Here is a 7,472-nt window from a genome sequence, read left to right as displayed (position 1 = left end):
TTCTTTAAGGATAAGTATGCGCTGTGGATTGATATGCGCACCATTAACGACGAAGACCTACATGGCCAGGGTTTACGTCTAGTAAATACGCAGGATGGCATAACATTGGAGATCAAGCGCACCAAGAACTCCTCCGCGGGCGACGCTGACAAGATAAACTGCTACATCTTCGTCGTGTCTGACGCGCAACTGAGCGTGGAAATGAACCAACTTAAAAGTGTTGCATATTAAGGTTAAATATTCCTTAGATATACAATGCTGCAAATATTTGAAAACAACGGTACGAAACTGCAATGCATAGTGCAAGGCGACAAACTGTACTTTAAAGCGAAGTCCGTGGCGTTGGCGTTGGGTTACGTAAATTCCAGAAAAGCGGCGTCTGATCACGTATCAGAGGAAAATAAGGTACTTCTCAGGTCTTTAAAGGGTGTAACTCAGCGTGACACCCTTAACGCACAGCCCAATGCCGTGTATTTGACGGAGGAAGGTCTTTACGAATTGATATTCGGATCTGAAAAGGCTGAGGCTAAAAAGTTCAGGAAATGGGTGTTAGGTGACGTCCTTCCCACGCTAAGGAAAACCGGTAAGTATGAGATAGAAAGGCGCTTTGACGGCCCCAACAAGTTGGTATTCAAAATAGAAAATGAGTTCGACTTACATAAGAAAGTCGTTGATTACATCCGCAAGTTTTACCCCCAAATGCTCATAGCACCCGGTCTAGGTGAACTGCAGGATTCAGACGGCAAACGTATAAAGTGCTGGCAGAAGGGCTATCAACGCGGTCAACCCGACTTAATGATCTTGAATGCGCACACACATTACTGTGGATTCTGCATAGAGCTAAAGACCCCAAAAGGCAACGGCAGGTTATCTGAGGATCAGCAACTACTCTTACAGAGGTATGAAGAAAACGGCTATAAGGTGCTCGTAAGCAGCGACTACGACGAAATCTGCAGGGAGATCACTGCGTATGCTGAACACCTACGAATTCCCTGCAGGTGGTGTTGTAAGGGCTTTAAAACCTCGGAGACTTTGGCAACACACTTAAAGATATTTCATAGAATATATGGACAAGGATAAATTTAACGAGTTAAAGTTCATACAAACGCACTGGAGGGATTTGGTGGTGGGGGAGATTTACGAGATAAAGAATTATGTGGTCTTTGAAGACTTGGACCGCCTGCGTTTGGTCTTAAAGAATAAAAAAAGAACATACACCCTTTGGGCGCCCGATAGGATAAGGTACGCCATCGAAGGGCAGGACGTTACCCATGTTATGAGTCATGGTAAAAAGGATGGCAGGTGGGTATTTGACGTAGTCAAGTATGAGCCCGAGAGTCCTCTGCATTCGTAATGTCTGCTAAAGTCCGCTGCGCTTTAGGATCCGCGGAGCACCAATGCCCCACAAAGGATCCTTCCAGGAATACCTTGCCGCAATGAAGGCAGGTGTCTTTTTTACGTGGTTTTGGGGGCGTAATGCAATCAGCTGGTGGTTCGCACGTAATACAGTCCATATATTGAAAGGGTGATTAGGAATCCTCCCAGAAATGCCACAAAGTAGGCTAGCATATACCTTTAAAGGGGTTCTTATTTTTATTTATTATTATTCATTATCCTTAATAATAATAAATGAGAATAAGAATGGGGTTTGAGACTCTTTGCGCAAACCCCATTCTAAAAGGGTCTCAGAATGTTGAGTATAAGGTTATATTGTTAAGGACGTTTATTTGTCGAGGCAGTTGAAGATATGTTCCTCTTCTCTGATGCAACCACAACGATCGCACTCCTGCCTCCAATACTCCCTTTTAGTCCACGGAACGCCTTCGGCGCGTTCAAAAGAGGGGAAAGTACGGACTATCTTCTTATGGTAATCTATGCGATTCCTTAAGTAATCCTCTTTATGCGGGCAGCGACTCATCATATCCGCACATTGGTAGCAATCCACGCCTTCTAAGTCGTAGCTCCCAAAGAGAAATCGATAGTTGACTTCATGTGTTTTCCGATGCGTCTGTAAACGTTGACGACTACTAAGTATCTTATTACAGAAACTACACTGTCTGCTTTGTTCACAGACGCCCCTTTTCAGGTGCTCGGAGGTGTTAGGGAATTCCTTATTACAGCCCTTACAAAGCCCACAAATGCATTTGTCTTGATGTTGTCGCATCTTTTGAACGGTGCTGAATTCTTTACCACAATCCTTACAAACTTTACTAATTGGTTTCTTTGTGCAAACGCCACGACGAACGTGGTATTGTAGTCTTTGCTTGGTGCTGAACACCTTTTTACACATTGAACAGTTCATTTATACTTAAGTGTACCTTAACCACAATATAACGTATTTTTAACTTTATTGTTAACATTCTGAGGTATCTTTTAAAACAGGTCTACGGGAGCATACAGCTGCGTTTAAAAGATACCTCAGAATGTTAAGTATAAGGTTGTTAAATTGTTAAAGATATGCGTATGAGTCATTTAAGAGATACCTCAGAATGTTGAGTATAAGGTTGTTAAATTGTTAAGGATGTATTATATGTTTCTTAAAAGACACCTAAGAATGTTAAAGATAAGGTTGTTATATTGTTAAAGATGCTGTTTAAAAGAAAAAAAAGATACCTTAGAATGTTAAAGATAAGGTTGTCATATTGTTAAGACTACTATTTTAAGAGATGTCTCAGAATAAGGTTTGTGTAAATCCCATTCTTAATGAAAACAGCACATCTTTAACAATATAACAACCTTATCTTTAACATTCTGAGGTATCTTTTAAAGCAGCACACAACTTTAACAATTTAACAACCTTATACTTAACATTCTGAGGTATCTTTTAAAGCAGCACACAACTTTAACAATTTAACAACCTTATCTTTAACATTCTGAGGTATCTTTTAAACAGCACACGCACACAACTTTAACAATATAACAACCTTATCTTTAACATTCTAAGGTATCTTTTAAAGCAGCACACAACTTTAACAATATAACAACCTTATCTTTAACATTCTAAGGTATCTTTTAAAGCAGCACACTACTTTAACAATTTAACAACCTTATACTCAACATTCTAAGGTGTCTTTTAAAGCAGCACACAACTTTAACAATTTAACAACCTTATACTTAACATTCTGAAGTGTCTTTTAAACAGCTCTACAGCGGATATCGCATAAAGTCCTGCACGCTTTCTTTTGCCCAACCGGCCATCGTCAAAAGCGCACCAAACCTCTCCGCGCGCTTCAGGCTGCACATTTCATCATACAATTCCTGCACGCGCTCCCGCAGCCGATCGATCTCCTCCCTTTGCATTTCTATGGTGTCTCTTTTATCTTTTGCGTCGGCGACGATTCTTTGCACTGCTTCCACTGGGTCCATCGTATATATAATGGATCCGAACCATATTCCTTGTAACGCTCTGATCGTAGGACCCACCGGCTGCGGAAAGACCCAGTTCGTCGTGGAGCAGCTATTAGGACCCTTTAGATACCACTTCGACTACATCGTGCTATTATGCCCCACCTACGTGAATAACCGCACCTGGACGGGCATAGGAGTGAAAGACGACGACTTCTTCGTGGACATACTGGATCCTAACGAGTTATCCAGCCATTTGAAGTTCTGGCATAAACAATTCCCTAAAGATACGCAAACCTTGCTCATACTGGACGACATTGCCTGCGGGGACGACGTAAAAAGACGCACTTCGGAGTTGGTGAAGCTCGCCTTTAGCGGCAGGCATGACAATATCAGCGTTTGGTTGCTCTCGCAGCAGCTTACCAGCGTCTCTAAGCCCTTCAGGGAAAACATAGGCTCACTTGTCGTATTTTATACGCCGAGCCGGAGTGACCTGGAAACCATCTTAAGCGACTACGGCGGTGAGATAAGCAAGGAACAGTTACACGAATACATGCGGCATTTAAAAACGCACCAACATTCCAAGATGATCTTCTCTTTGAGGTTTCCCTACACGGTTGGAATCTATGATTCCTAATGTATATGGAGATTGAGCAGCTCTTAGATGAAGTCCCCACACAGTTAGATGAAAGTAACCTCAAGGAACAACTTAACATCCTTGTGTCTTCTGGGAAGTGCAAAGAAATGATAGGCAAGGAACTTACCCATGAGCAGGTCAATAAGTTGTCAGAAGAGGAAGTTAAGAAGTTCCATAAGAGGTACGAGGCCGCCCTTGCAAGTAAGACCACAGACGCCGTAGCAGACTCAGCCATTAAGCTGGCCACCAAGCTTCTCGGACTTGCGCTGCCCATAGACGACGTGGAGCAACTGCGGAAGGACATAAGCGAGGACTATGTTATCGCCCAAGAACTTAAGATAACCTGCGGGTGGTTGTCTTTGAAGTGCGGTAAGTTAATGGCAGTCGCCTCTGTGGCACTTCACGTAGCTCAGCATGTCGACTTGAAGGAACTTGCGGGCACCTTTGGTGCCTCTTGGAAGGACTTCAAGAAGGACAGAGAAGTCGAAAAGGTCTTCCAGGCGGCACTTGCTGAGGTACCTGATCAAGTCGCCTCAAGTACTTAGTCAAGTCGTTGTCAAGTACTTAGTCAAGTCGTTGTCAAGTACTTAGTCAAGTCGTCCTTAAGTCATTGTCAAGTACTTAGTCAAGTCGTCCTTAAGTCATTGTCAAGTACTTAGTCAAGTCATTCCCAAGTACTTATCAAGTCCTTCAAGTCCTTAGATATAAATGAGTGAACCAGAGTCGAAGGCAGAGCAACCTCAGGAGGAGCAGAAGATTACCAAGGCTAAATCTCCAGGCAGAGTTGCCGCGGGGAAGAAGCTCGCGGAGATGAATAAAAAGAACAAAGCCAAAAAAGAAGAAAAGGTGGAGGAAAAAGAAGAGGGATCCTTTATTAATCCGGGATACGTCATTGGCGCGTTAGGAGTCGCTATAGCAGCAGGCAGCCTCTACTTACAATGGCGGGCTACGAAAAAGGTAGAACCACCAACATATCACGCGCCCGTGCACGCACCTGTGGAGGTTAGAAAAAGCAAAATCCCTGAAATGGAGTAAATTTATCACCACGTGCCGTGGCGACCTAGATTTTCCTTCTCGCTTTGTAATATAATGTCAACCGCGTTGTTGAAAACTGTTGAAGAAGCAGCTATCATTACTTCCATCGTTGCGGGTATTGGTTGGGTGGGTAAGAAAGTGCTCAAAGAAGACTTTACTGAAGACCCAAGCAAGAGCTTCGCTAATTTTGCTAAAATGACCGCTGCCGTAGGCGGGGCTATCATGGTAAAGGATTACCTACGAAAGGAAAAGTACCTACCTAACATATAATGGTTAGCTTAGTCGCAGGCGGAGTTATTGCAGCTTTAGCATTTACAGGGGCTAATTATGGTGGTAGATATCTGGATAGATTAGTTAGCGGTGATAAAAACGCAGAATCTAACGCTGAAAGGAAAAGACACGACTTAGCGCTGGAGAAATATCAGCGGGACGTGGCAGCTTGGAATAAGAAGAGACAAGCCTACAGGGATTGGTTGGACAAGAACTACCAAGACAAAATGCAGGCGGATAAGAACTTCGAAAACACAGACTACGCCTTCAAACTTTATGCGCAAGCGCATCCCACAGTGGCGTTAAAGAAGCCTGACTTTAAGAATTACTACCAGCCTTCTAAGAAACAAAAAGATAGTGAGTTGGTCTTCGTAGGAGTCGCAGGGCTGGCAGGAGGCATAGCTTTGGCGTATCTGCTCTAACGAAGGAAACTGTGTTTCCTGAAATATATGATCGTCTTTTTGGAAAGCGACAAGAATAACTTTACCACTTATTTGAATCCCCCCATTAAAGCCCATAAGGTTCGGCTGGTTAGTTGCTCTTTGTACAATTCTTGGTATAATTTAGTCAATGGTATGGTCACTGAGCATAAAGGCGGCGGCAATTATCAAGGCGTATTGCTGCCCGATGGACATTACACACCAATCACCCTTGCCAAGGAATTAGCAAAACACGGTTATACGCTCACCACAGGATTGCCGCACGAAATGACCCTCAAACATAATATGCCAAACTATTCAGTAACTTTTGGAAAGTCTGACCCATTGGGGTCATTATTATGTGCCTCGGGCAAGACAATTACCGACACAGCCATACCTGTGAAATGGAAAGTCGCATCCTCTTATGAAGTCTATTGCGACTTGGTCCATAGTTACAACAATGGAGAAAAGTCTTCTCTTATGTCCAAATTCCTACCTAAGGGTAATCCATTTGACCTGGTAGAATACACTCCCATTTCTTTAAGCTATGATTTGTCTAATTTGGTAGAAAGCATAAACATCACCATTAAGGTGGACGGAAAGACGCTGGATTTCAACGGACGTAATATCAATCTTGTCCTATCCTTCGCTTGAATCAAGCGAAGCGCGATTCTATTCATATAATGGGTCGAACTGAGGACAAACTCAAAAGGATTTACTATGGGCCTGAAGGCTATTGGAGAGGAGCGTCGGCCATCAAGAAACTCGCGACCGCGGCCAGGGTATCAGAAGAAACGGCTCAGAACTGGCTAAGAAAACAAACCATCTGGCAGGTTTATCTTCCCGTGCCTAAGTACATTCCCAGACCCAGCTTTACCGTAAATACCCCTAATGAAGTTCATCAGGCGGATTTGCTTTTCTTACCGCACGACAAGGTGAGAAAGAAGACCTATAGATACGCTTTGACCGTAGTTGATATCGCAAGCAGATACAAGGACGCCGAACCCATAACCAGCAAGGATTCTGGGGAAGTCGCAGAAGCCCTAGGTAGGATTTATAAGCGCGTTTTGAAATGGCCCAAGCTGCTGCAAGTGGATGCGGGGACAGAGTTCATGGGCGTGGTTACTAAGACCCTGAAAGACCACGACACTAAGATTAGGAGAGCCGAAGCTGAGTACCACAGGGGTCAGAGCATCGTCGAAAGATTCAATAAGACCCTGGCCGAGCGTCTCTTTGGGTACCAGTATTGGAAAGAGCTGGAAGATCCCTCCAAACGCAACAGGGAATGGACACAGCGGCTCCCCCAGGTCATCGCGGCTTTGAATAACGAGGCGGCCAGGGCTACGGGGATGAAACCCAAGGATGCCATAAAAAAGAAACACGTGGAACACAAGTCCTATGTCAGAAGTTCGAGGGCGGTCGGACTGAAGGAAAAAAAGCTACCCCGCAACATAGTGGTCAGATACCTCTATCAGCCGGGGGAACTCGAAGGTGGCAGTAAGAGAGCCACGGATCCTAACTGGTCTTTGGAAACGTATGAGATTTCGAAGTCCGTCACCAAGGAAGGGCAACCCGTGTTGTATTACCTAAATGGCCCAAGTCGTGGATTTGTCATGGAAGAGCTGCTCATAGTTCCCAAAGACTCAGAGTAGCGCAGCACCGCGCGCCCGATTACACTCTAGGCATGTCAGTCTTACGTTGCCTCTGCAATGCCCGCGTTTATTATTGATACGATCCACGGAGAATTGCTGATCGTCATTTGGGTC

The sequence above is a fragment of the Actinia tenebrosa genome, unplaced genomic scaffold, assembly GCF_029948245.1.
Source record: "Actinia tenebrosa isolate PJP-AT-01 unplaced genomic scaffold, QUT_ActTen_1.0 PGA_scaffold2__45_contigs__length_23673736, whole genome shotgun sequence".
Taxonomy (NCBI): Eukaryota; Metazoa; Cnidaria; class Anthozoa; order Actiniaria; family Actiniidae; genus Actinia; species Actinia tenebrosa.
The sequence above is the reverse complement of the archived record's forward strand: the minus strand, read 5'-3'. Positions refer to the sequence as shown.